Source organism: Phyllobates terribilis, unplaced genomic scaffold (assembly GCF_046119375.1).
Source record: "Phyllobates terribilis strain yellow unplaced genomic scaffold, ASM4611937v1 Scaffold_34__1_contigs__length_13252353, whole genome shotgun sequence".
NCBI lineage: Eukaryota > Metazoa > Chordata > Amphibia > Anura > Dendrobatidae > Phyllobates > Phyllobates terribilis.
This window is the reverse complement of record NW_027362794.1, coordinates 6052047-6065247: the sequence shown is the minus strand read 5'-3', so window position 1 is coordinate 6065247 and position 13201 is coordinate 6052047. Positions and strand designations below refer to the sequence as shown.

General features: G+C 43.2%; 1 pseudogene; it reads left to right on the top strand.

The window, feature by feature from the left end:
• The window catches only part of LOC141180626 (UDP-glucuronic acid decarboxylase 1-like), a 112532-nt pseudogene extending 106723 nt beyond the window's left edge, over positions 1–5809 (top strand).
• The last annotated feature ends 7392 nt before the right edge of the window (positions 5810–13201 follow it).

Below are 13201 nucleotides of genomic sequence, written 5' to 3'. Positions count from 1 at the left end.
CTCTTTCTGTGAGGTAAAACATTTCACTGCCTGTTTTTAAACAATGTTTTACTTCAGAGAATCATTTGCAATCTCGTGTTGTAATGTCCACATACTTTTTTTCCCCCAGCCAGGTGCTGCGGTATGATCAGACCATGCTCCTGCAAGGTCAGACACAGCAAGGGACAATTTATAAGATTATCTCCGCGCAGGAACATTTTATTTTAATACATTGAATTGTTATTATTCCAAGATGATTAAAATGAACACTTGCTCTTGAGAAAACCCCTTTAAATTCTTGCTTGTTCTTGGATTAGAGGGACGGGGGCTGGTCTGATCCGTGATTGACGGCCTTCATGGTCAAATTATATAAGACATACTGGCAATGAATGAGTTACTCCACCCACTGGACCACTGTATTTTCTTTTCTCTTTTTATCACACAATTTTGATAATGAACAGAGTATTTTTTTTTACAAAAATATTTTGGTTATGCTGCAACTCCGAAGTTTTACAGCAAAAATAGTCTCTCCAGTAAAAAAGAAATAAGTAAAAAAAAGTAGTCTCCATTCTTGATGTTTAAATGGAAACTGCTCTTCCATATCCATTTGGCCTCTGGAAAATAGAGCAGGTGCCCTCACTGTGACCACGCTGCTGCTGGACCTCATTTGTGACTTGTCCTTCTCAGGCATTATACTTACATGTGTTATTGCTCATTCAGACGATGATTTTTCTCATACCCAAAAAAACTGAACAATTTTCCATCTGTGTTCTGGTCCGTGTCCGTTTTACCATCAGCTTCATCAGTTTTTTGTTTTCTTATATGCAAAACAAAATAAAAACTTGGTGTTTCGGGCTTCTATAAGCAAACGGACAGCACATGTGATATGTTTTCTTTTTTCTTTAATGGACCCATAGACTTGGCGAGTTTGACCTGTGAACTTGATCAAAATCGGACAAGACTTTGGGTAATTTTGCAGTGGTCTGCCCCAAAATACAAACATGTGAACTGCGCCGTAGACTATAAAATATGTACAAGTTCTATCAGTGTTTTTCGTGTTTAAATTGGCGTCTTAATGAGGCTTTGGTAGGAGAACATCATAGGCCAGGCATATTTTTATTTTTTACCCATGGCAAACATTGGACACTACGATACTGCACTTAACATTGTATGACTTATAAAGATGAGCAAAAAGATTTTCACTACCTTGGTCCAGTGTACTTTTTGTACTTTGCGGCTGCCATCCCAAGGAAGAGGAAACTTCCTGGGCCATCACTTGAATGCCAACATAATGGGCACTTCTTGCGATTACATAGACCCTGCCATATAATGGTAAAATGCTCTTCATGACATCGCTGGGGTCCACTAATCACAAGATGCCGGCATTCAAGTGTCAACCGAGGAAGATCGTGCTGCGCTGGTTAAGATGCCATGGAGCGCCAAAGTCAATCTTTTTTGCTTTTTTTTTTTTTTTTTTAATGGTTCAAAGAAGGAAAAAAAACACAAACCACTATTAAGCATATGTTCTTCCATTATAGTGGTGGAGAAATACAGTTTCTTTCAGAAGCTCAAGATGATCCACAAAGACGAAAACCAGGTATCAGGAAAGCCAAGCTTCTACTTGGATGGGAACCTGTGGTATGTATACTGGAGTTTAATCATAGCATCACTGCCTCAGTAGAGGTAAAAAAATATATATCTGTATGTGTGTTATATATAGTGTTGAGCGATACCTTCCGATATCAGGAAATATCGTATCGGATTGGATCGGACCGATACCCAAAAAATATCGGATATCGCCGATTCCGATACCGGAAACCAATGCAAGTCAATGGGACACTAATATCGGAATGAAAATAAACCCTTTCTTTCCTTGTAGGTTAATTCTACATGAAGTAAAACAACTAAGAATAATGTAGAATGTATTACGCGAAAAGCCGGCAATTCATCAGCGGCATACACCGGTACCCGACAATTTACAACAGAAAGAATAGAGCTTCACACATAGATTAGATAGATAGAAACATGTCAGTCACATATATATGAAGCACAGTGACAGTGTTGCTTACTGTACTTGTCATTTAGTGTAAAGGATTTATTTAAAAATATAATAGTGTTTTCATGCACCGTCTCTTTGCCGGCTGAAGCGCTGAGTGCAGGAGAATTCTCCCACGCTGTCAGTGACGTGCATGAGGTGAGCCGAGTTCATTGGACATGACCTCGGCTCATCTTTATGCCGTCACAGAGAGACACTGAGGAGCGCAAGCATGCCTGCACTTCTCAGTGTCTGCGGGATGACAGGCTGGATGGCAGCGTTCTGCTGCGGTCCAGCCTGTCATCTCGATGTAGCAGAGCTGAAGCTGTCGTGGGAACCATGGAAAGGTAAGGATGAGGTTGGTTTATTATTTTTCTTTTATTGCAGGAGATCGTTGGCTTCAGCTGGAATGGGAGTGATGGTAAGTATGGTTTAATTTAGAACAATAAAGAATTGTGTGTTTATTTCAATTAAAGGACTTTTTTCTGGGTGTTTGTGTTTTTTTTAAATACTTTACTAGAAATTCATGGCAGTCATGTATAATATTGGCGTGACCCCATGAATTTCGGGCTTAGGGCCAGCTGATAATGCCAAGCTGGCCTTAACCCCTTTATTACCCAGTGAGCCACCGCACCAGGGCCCTGGATGAGTTGGGTACACGCCAGAAGATGGCGCTTCTATGAACGCGCCATTTTCCGGGGTGGCTGCGGACTGCAATTTGCAGCAGGTGGGGCCCAGAAAGCTTGAAATAATTAAAAAAAAATTGACGTGGGGCTTCGCACTATATTTGTGTCCAGCCAGGTACAGCAGGCAGGAACGGGCTGCGCCCAACCACCAGCTGCCTATTTGTACCCGGCCGGACACAACAATATAGGGAAGCCCTTTCTTTCTTTATTATTTCATGAATTTCATGAAATAATTAAAAAAAAAAAATACGTGGGGCTACTCCCTATTTTTGTGTCCAGCCAGGTACAACTAGGCAGCTGGGGGCTGGAATCTGCAGCGCAGGGAGGCCCAAGCTTTCTGGGCCCCACCCGCTGCAAATTGCAGTCCGCAGCCACCCCGGAAAATGGCGCGTTCATAGAAGCTGGATGCTGTACCTGGCTGGCATACAAAAATATGGCAAAGCCCACGTCAAAATTTTTGGGAAAAATCAATTAAAAAATAAATAATAATTTAGGGACTGCATCTTTATTAACTCCTCAAATGTCATTTAGTTTTAAAATAAAGGATTTATTTAAAAAAAATTGGTGTGGGGCTCCCCATAATTTTAGGCTCTAGCGGAGGTTAAGCAGACGGCTGGGGCAGATGTTTGAAGCCTGGGAAGGGGGTAATACCCACGGAGCTTCCCAGACTACTAATATCAGCCCCCAGCTGAATACCTAGCCTTTACTAGCTATTAAAATGGGGGACCCCCCCCCAAAAAAAATGACGTGGGGTACCCCCTATTTAATAGCTAGCAAAGGCTAGGCAGACAGCTGGGGGCTGATATTAATAGCCCAGGAAGGGTGCCATGAATATTGGCCCCCTCCCAGGCTAGAAACACCAGCCGTCAGCCGCCCCAGAAATAGCGCATCCATAGGATGCGCCAACTCTGGCACTTAGCCTCGCTCTTCCACGCTGCCCTGGTGCGGTGGCAGTGGGGTAATAGGGTTGGGGTTCATGTCAGCGCCAGCTGCCATGAAGCCCAGGTTAGTAATGATGGGCGTCTATAAGACACCCCCATTACTAACCTACAAAGTGTTAAAAAGAAAAAACACACTACACCCAGAAAAAAATAATTTATTTGAAATAAAACACACAATTTTATTTAATTCTTAGTTTACTAAAAAAAAAATAGTTACCTGTCCACGTTCCTGCGCTGATCTCCCATGCACAGCTGTCACATCTGGAGATGGTGACAGCTGTGCATGGCTGCTGTAAGCTCACACTGCCGGGAACACGTCCGCTCCCGGCAGCGGGAGCCACTGACTGAGGTCACCGGAGTGCATTCAGTCAGCGCAGCTCCGGAGACCTCCTTTATGGCACTGCTGTACCGTGGGAATTTCTCACGATACAGCAGGGCCGTAAAGGAGCTAACCGGAGCAGCGCTGCCTGAACTCCGGCGAACCCGCTTATGCAATGACGGGGCTGCTTTACGGCCCCATCATTCTAGCGGGGGCGGCGGTTCAGAGCGGTCACATTCTATGTGGCTGCTCTAAACTGGAGATCTTCGTGGGACACTCGTGGACTACTACAGAGGGGTAAGGATAAGGTTGTGGTTTATTATTTTATTACAGGAGATCGATGGCTTCGGGGAATTAGGTGTCTAGGTGAGTATAGGTGTAGTTTTTTATTTTTTACTTTATTTTAGGTGGCGATCGGCGGGGACAGGTAATGTATGAACTAATTTATTGTAGGTAACTACTGGCCACCAATGACATGTATTTAAAATTTATTGGGGACACAGTAGGGAAATTTTATATAGCAGGATCAGGCTGATGGGAACTACTGCTGCCATCGAGCTGATCCTGCTGGCACGAGTGGACAGGGGACAGACATAGGCCGATGGGAGTAGTAGTGTCACATTGGCCTATGTCTGCCTGCATGCACACACCCGCAGACATCGCACAGACACCGCGCACACCCGCAGACATCGCACAGACACCGCACACACTCGCAGACACCGCACACACTCGCAGACACCGCACACACTCGCAGACACCGCACACACTCGCAGACACCGCACACACTCGCAGACATCGCACAGACACCGCACACACTCGCAGACATCGCACACACTCGCAGACATCGCACAGACACCACACACACTCGCAGACATCTCACAGACATCGCACACACCCGCAGACATCGCACAGACACCGCACACACCAATCATGACGGGCTGATCGTCTGGGAGGTGAGGCTGACCTGTGCGGCCGTGGGAAAGTTCATGTGAGTTCATGCAATGCAGTCAAGCATGAACTCACGTGAACCCTCTGAGGGCACCGCGGCTACTTCAAATGAACAGCTGATCAGCATCACCTGATACCTCAGCTGTTCATTTGAAATAACCGGCGGGAAAGCGCAGCACAGAACGGGAAAGCCGGCGGTGAAGTCTTTTCACTGCCGGCTTCCCCGCCCGGGTCCTTCGCTCCCCGCTCCTTGGTGCTGCGCTCCCCGCCCGGTCCTAACTTACGATCGGGATGGGAGGTGGCGAGGGGAGCGGAGGATCGGGGTGGGAGGCTGCGGGGAAGCAGTATGGGGCTGTGTGATTGTTTAAAAGCCAGCGGCTTTTTACCGCCCGCCGGCTTTTAAACGATCAGGAGAATTCTCCCACGCTGGGATGGCATTCTGATGACAGGCTGGATCTCAGCTGAGCGCTGCCATCCAGCTTGTCATACTTCAGAGACACTGCAGAGCGCAGGCATTATGGGAACTTCCGATTCCGGTATTCGATATTGTAAAAGTATCGGAATTAAGTATCGGAATTCCGATACCGCGAATATCAGCCGATACCCGATATTTCAGTATCGGAATGCTCAACACTAGTTATATATTATATCATTTCATATATATATACTATTAATCTATTTTTTTTTTAGATTGTTCTTGTTGACTTTGGTGTAAGTTCAGAAAGCTACGGTAACATGGTTTTTCTTGCTATTCTCTCTTCTCAGGTTCCACTAGAGGAAGGCTTGAATAAAACAATTCACTACTTTAGTAAAGAACTTGAATACCAAGCAAATAACCAATATATACCCAAGCCAAAACCGGAGAGAATAAAAAAAGGTAGAATGCGACATAACTGAACACTCCGTGAAGAAGAGGGGCTATCTTGATGGTTTACAGGATGTAATTTTTGTTCTCCCTTTCCCCTTGTTTCTTTTACAAGAAAATAGAGACTTCTGAGGGGCTATCATGAAGAATAAAACTGGAATTTCCCTATGAAGCTTGCTTTAAAGGAATGGATGTGCCTAATAACATTTGAGAACTGCAAATATTGCCTTGCACTTTTTAAAGATGTCTTTCTATGTACAGTAGAGTAGGAAATACATGGAAATCTCCACATTTTATATATCTTGCCGTGACTGTTTTTGACAACTGTCTGAGGACAGGTCAGCCCTATTGCTGGTGGTGGGGCCAGCTAAGAATCACCATTTAGTCCTTTCAGACTCTGCCGAATACAACGGGTTTAAATTACTAGTTTCTTTTTGAAGCTGAAGCAGACATGGAAATAAAAATGCCAATTTATTTATATATGTTTAAAGAATATGGTAGGTCCATTAATATGGTATGTACTCTATGCATTACATTGGGGCAGTCTTGTAAGGGTCCACTCTTTCATACTGCCAATTTAGATATACTCCTGAAGAGTGGGAAAACATGTGGGAAAGCTTTGTCTTTTTTTGTTACTTAAACCTTATCTTTGTTCTCCTCAATGTTCACAAAGCTGTACATTTCAATTTGAAAGCAGCTCTGATAAATAAGAATATTTTGAATCACTATTGTGTTGTTAAGTGTATTCTTGGATAAAGAAAATAAAGTATTATCAGTTTATGGTGGTTGAATATGCTATTTTAATAAAATAAGAACTATAGTCAACTGGTGCTTTTCTTGTCTATATAAATTGACATTGCTCTTTGAATAACTGAAAACTATTTTCTTAAAGGAACTGTCTGGTAACTTTATATTGATGACATATCCAATAGCTCCAATATCCAATAGGTAAGTCATCAATATAAAATATGTAGGGGCTTGACACCCCACCAATTAACTGTTTACATCTTGTCCCCACGGGTGATAATTGTGTGGAGTGAAACATTGCATTTCATACACAGTGGGATGCTGCCAACCTACTTCTATTTATTTGAATAGGAGCGGATGTGAAGTATCCGGTCGCAGTCAATCACTATTTGGTTGGCGGAGCTCTTCTGTTCTGCTTCGCAACTATTCCCTTCCAGCCACCGACACACAAAACTGATCGATAGGTGTCAGGTCAATCTGATATTGATGACCTATCCTAAGGATAGATCACCAATAATAAAGTACTGGACAACCCCTTTAAGACCTTTACAACTAATGATGGACATAGCACGTCATGAGCGGGTGTCACTTCTGGCACCATGACATGCTATGTCCGTCATGACTTTAAACAGTCACTGCATGTAAAAACGCAGTGACAGTTCAGTGCCGACAGCTGTCACTGATGGCTGGGTGGCACGGGAAGAGGTGCGGGGACCTATGCCATCAGCCCCCGGACTCAGGGTGCTGTGATCGGTCAGTCAATCTGACTGACTGATCACAGCATAACCGCGCATCGGTTTTGGAAAAACAAGTTGGGGCTTTAATGTTTTTTCTTTCTAAGAAAAGGATTCCATCTTGCCACCCTTTCACACAGGCCAGACATATGAAGAATACTGGAGATTGTTGTCATAATTCAGTAGACAACCAGTATTTTCCAAAATTTCTTGCAGCTCCTTTAATGTTGCAGTTCTCCTCTTGACAGCGTTCCAGACCAATTTCCTTCTAGTATTTTTATTAATATTTGAGGCACGTTCAGTTCTAGGTAATGTAACTGTTGTGACAATTTAAGCCACATCTTGATTACTGTCTTCATCAAGGTTCTAATATCTTGGAATTTATTTATTTTTATACCCACCTTCTGACTGGTAACTTTCAACAATGAGATCCCTTTGCTGTCTTGCAAGCGGTTTACAGACCATGGCCTTTTCTGTTAAATGCAAGTAAGAAAATGTCAGGAAAATCCTACTAGATTATATGCGGTTAATCAGAATGACTAAACATAGTCAGCCGTGTACGGACTACTATTTAACATGAGTTTAAATGTGATTTGCTAATTTTTAACACAATCACATCCCCAGTTGTAAGAGGGTGTTCACACTTATACAACCACATTAATTTAGTTTTATTTCACCCTCAATATTATTTCAGTTTGTTTCTGAATGAATTTGTGCAGATTATGGGCATCATTAAAGTTGGAAAAAGTTCTGAAATTAATTATTTCTTCTTGGTATAATTTTTTTTTTCATGACAAAGTCCTGGCATTTTAACAGGGGTATGTAGACTTATTTCTTCTGTAACTAATACTCTACAAGATGCCATATTTTTTGTGCAATTTTGGCTGATGGGACAACAGATTTGAAATGGTTAAAGTGGCGAAAATGTTATGTAGTTTTCTAAAACAGTAAGTTTGTGATGAAGGTTTATAACGGTGCCGGATAAATAAAGGGGAAAAACTATTGAGTCCACTAGATTAACCACTTAAGGACCGAGCCACTTTGTAGGTTAATGACCTGGCCTCATTTTTTAAATGTGATCAGTGTCACGTTCTGAGGTATTGCAGTGGGAAAAAAATTCCAAGTGCATTGAAATTGCAAAAAAAGTGCAATTCCACAATTGTTTTGGAGTTTATTACCATATTAATTTTACAGTAAAAGTGACCTGGCAATTTGGAATGAGTGAACCCGAAAGGTAAAGTTCGGGGTCCGTACCGAGCCCCAAACACTGACATTTTACTATACGTCCAGTTTCCTGTTCGGGTTCGCCAGTCTAATAAAGCTTGTTGAAAGTATTGGCATGGCTGTGATTGGCCAGCGCAGCACGTGACCCGGCCTGTATAATGGCCTCATCACGAGTGTCGCAATTATGCCCTCATTAGTGTAGGGATAGGATGATGCTGGAGTGATGGACAGATTCTGACTGTGCACTCTGCAAACTAGCCACTGTGTGTACTGTGCCTTTAAGCCGCCATGTATACTCTCCCCTCCCCCACACCCCCGTCTGTGAGAGTACTGTGCCTTTTTAAGTCACTGTGTTTTCTAGCAGTCTTGGAAATAAACATTTGGCATCAGCTGTCTTGTTGCCATTTCTAGGCCCAAGAAATAATTTCTCAGGACCGCTGTGTGTTTTCTAGTAGTCTTGGAAATAAATAATTGGCATCAGCCATCTCATCATTCAAAGGCCAAATAAATAATTTTTTGAAGTCTGTGTGTGTGTGTTTTCTAGTTGTCTGGGAAATACATAATTGGCATTAGCCAGCTCGTTGCCATTTATAGGCCATAGAAATAATTTTTCAGGACCACTGTGTGCTTTCTCGTAGTGTTGCAAATAAATCTATTCTTCTGCCATCTCTTTACGAGTAGTGTTTAGAAAAACCAGTTCCAAAAAATGAGAGCATCAAATGGGGGACGTGGCCGTGGTGTCACAAAAAGCTTTTACATCCAGGTACTTAATAGATGACGTCTCTGGAGTCATCCTCTTCCTTTTCTTCTTAATTTTGTCGAGACGCCATGATGACTTTTCTCATCCACAGCTCGTCTCGGCAGCCTTCCATCTTCTCAGGTCTTCTGCAGCACATACACAATGCCCTTATTATATAGCTCCTGAATAAAAATATCTGTCCTATGCTGAGCCCCTGAATAAATAATTGCCCCTCACTATATTCTCTGCACAAAATATGGCCCACACACTGTGCCTCTTATGGTACATGCTCCCCACACTGCCCTCTCCTTTCCATACTGGGCCCCCTCTTCACAGTGTCCTCTCACTGTCCCCTGTATAGGACAGTCTCTATACTGTGCCCACTCATCACACTCCCTCTCCTTGGTATACTGTCCCCTCCTGGCTGTGCCCTTACAATGTCCCCCCATGCTACCCCTCCACATACACACTATTCAGTCTTTATTCAGTGCCCACTCACATTTTTCTCCCCCCATACTGTCTCCTCGCACTATTCCCTCACACATCTCCCCTTCCCATCTCATACATTTACCCTCTCTTTTTCCATACGGCCTCCCCACACATCTCCCCCACTCACCATACTGTGTTTGCACCGATCCCCCCCTCCCCCATACATGCCCCCAATTTCACCCCTTGATCCTCATATTGTGTCTTCAAATGTCTCTCGCCACTCATATTATGTCTGCAGCGGTCCCATCCTTGCTCCCCAAACTTGTGTCCTCAAATCATCCCCACCCCGTTATACTAAATGTCCTACACACAGTAAATCTCTCCTAGCCTCGTTACACTAAATTTCCCCCTTCACACAGTAAATCTTACCCAGCTCCATTACACTAAATCATTCCCAAACAGTATATACCCCCCGACATGCAGTAAATATCCCCAACACACATAGTATACCCCCCTCCCACACAGTAAATATCCCCCAGCCCCTCGTTACATTTAATCTTCGGTGTCTTCAGCTCAACTGCTGTGGAGCATTTTCCACCAATGTTCTTCACATTTCTCAGCACCGGTGAATGACGCTAGCAGCATGATCACATGGTCTGATCGCGCTGCTGGCATCGCTCTGACCCAGCGGTGAGAACTTCAATTGTTCACTGGGAGCCAGCGGGTTGCATGTTCTGTGCGGCCACCAGGGAAGATTAGACCACCGCATTAGGCTGCCTGACTGCGCCCCCTTGCCAGCTGCGCTTGGGGCACATGCCCTGGCTACCTTCCCCTAGATATGCCTCTGGTTTGGGGGACAACTACCATAACGCACAGGGGCTGTGGACTGAGATCAAAAAGCAGCTAGATAATATAATATTGTCACTCAAATTAAATATTTTTTTTTTTTGTTCATTGAAATCATATTTGTCAAATTGTGTTTGCAGATAACAGGAGGTGCTGGTTTTGTTGGGTCTCATCTCACAGACAAGCTTATGATGGATGGCCATGAGGCTACAGTAGTAGACAACTTTTTTACTGGTAGGAAAAGAAATGTGGAGCACTGGATTGGCCATGAGAACTTTGAGCTCATTAATCACGATGTTGTGGAACCACTTTACATTGAAGGTAAACACTTCATTCTTTTCTGGGGGATTCCAGCTTCTTCAGTCTCTTTATTGATCATGTAGACTTTTTTTATTTTTTCCATCCATCTGAAGGACCAGCCTAAAAAATTAAGTGCTACAGTCAAAAGTATTTTGTAATAGGTTTACTGAAGGTAGACCCTATACGGCCAAAAGTAGATGACCAATATTCCTAATTTTTCTAGTTAGTATTTCGACTACATCTATTGCAAACAGATGCGAAAAGTCAAGCACACAGCCATGCCATTTTCAAATATAAGTAGTAATAGAAAGTTCTTACGTTTTAAAGAATTGTGCATATGAAGCTTGAAATTGGTCTCCATGGTCAAACAGCTTCTTTAAGCCTAAGATCACAATGCCAAGCATCGGCAGTAGGGGTGTAAAACACATCCACCACTGAGCTGTGGAGCAGTGGAAATATTCTCTGCAGTTATAGGGAATCTGTCACCAGCTTATGCCACCCCAACATGATGTAGAGGCAGGGACCTTGTTTCCAGCAATGTTTAACTTGCTGTGGTGTTTGCTGTAGTTTTGCTAAAATTGGGGTTTTAGCTGCTGCAGATCTACCAATATTTTATTTATTTATTTTTTTTAAATGCTGAGCTCTGTATAACACGGTCCATGCCACTGACAGCTTTCTGTACTGCTGCCAATCAGTGCTGTGAGCGGAGTTATACAGAGCTAATCAATATGGAGGACTACCTGGAAGAAGGCTTGCTAGTTCTTAACTGACTTGCTGTTTCAAACTGTGTGTGTGTGTGTGTGTGTGTGTGTGTGGTGTATGTGGTGTGTGTGTGTGTGGTGTGGTGTGTGTGTACAGTACAGACCAAAACTTTGGACACACCTTCTCATTTAAAGATTTTTCTGTATTTTCTTCACTATGAAAATTGTACATTCACACTGAAAGCATCAAAACTATGAATTAACACATGTGGAATTATATACTTAACAAAAAAGTGCGAAACAACTGAAAATATGTCTTATATTCTAGGTTCTTCAAAGTAGCCACCTTTTGCTTTGATGACTGCTTTGCACACTCTTGGCATTCTCTTGATGAGCTTCAAGAGGTAGTCACCGGAAATGGTCTTCCAACAATCTTAAACGAGTTCCCAGAGATGCTTAGCACTTGTTGGCCCTTTTGCCTTCACTCTGCGGTCCAGCACACCTCAAACCATCTCGATTGGGTTCAGGTCTGGTGACTGTGGAGGCCAGGTCATCTGGCGTAGCACCCCGTCACTCTCGTTCTTGGTCAAATAGCCCTTACACAGCCTGGAGGTGTGTTTGGGGTCATTGTCCTGTTGAAAAATAAATGATGGTCCAACTAAACGCAAACTGGATGGAATAGCATGCCACTGCAAGATGCTGTGGTAGCCATGCTGGCTCAGTATGCCTTCAATTTTGAATAAATCCCCAACAGTGTCACCAGCAAAGCACCCCCACACCATCACACCTCCTCCTCCATGCTTCACAGTGGGAACCAGGTATGTAGAGTCCATCCGTTCACCTTTTCTGCGTCGCACAAAGACACGGTGGTTGGAACCAAAGATCTCAAATTTGGACTCATCAGACCAAAGCACAGATTTCCACTGGTCTAATGTCCATTCCTTGTGTTCTTTAGGCCAAACAAGTCTCTTCTGCTTGTCGCCTGTCCTTAGCAGTGGTTTCCTAGCAGCTATTTTACCATGAAGGCCTGCTGCACAAAGTCTCCTCTTAACAGTTGTTGAAGAGATGTGTCTGCTGCTAGAACTCTGTGTGGCATTGATCTGCTCTCTAATCTGAGCTGCTGTTAACCTGCAATTTCTGAGGCTGGTGACTCGGATAAACTTATCCTCAGAAGCAGAGGTGACTCTTGGTCTTCCCTTCCTGGGGCGGTCCTCATGTGAGACAGTTTCTTTGTAGCGTTTGATGGTTTTTCCAACTGCACTTGGGGACACTTTCAAAGTTTGCCCAATTTTTCAGACTGACTGACCTTCATTTCTTAAAATAATGATGACCACTCGTTTTTCTTTACTTTGAATTTGTATTATGGCAAGAAAAAAAGCAGCTAACAGTCTATTCAGTAGGACTATCAGCTGTGTATCCACCTGACTTCTGCACAACACAACTGATGGTCCCAACCCCATTTATAAGGCAAGAAATCCCACTTATTAAACCTGACAGGGCACACCTGTGAAGTGAAAACCATTTCCAGTGACTACCTCTTGAAGCTCATCAAGAGAATGCCAAGAGTGTGCAAAGCAGTCATCAAAGCAAAAGGTGGCTACTTTGAAGAACCTAGAATATAAGACATATTTTCAGTTGTTTCACACTTTTTTGTTAAGTATATAATTCCACATGTGTTAATTCATAGTTTTGATGCCTTCAGTGTGAA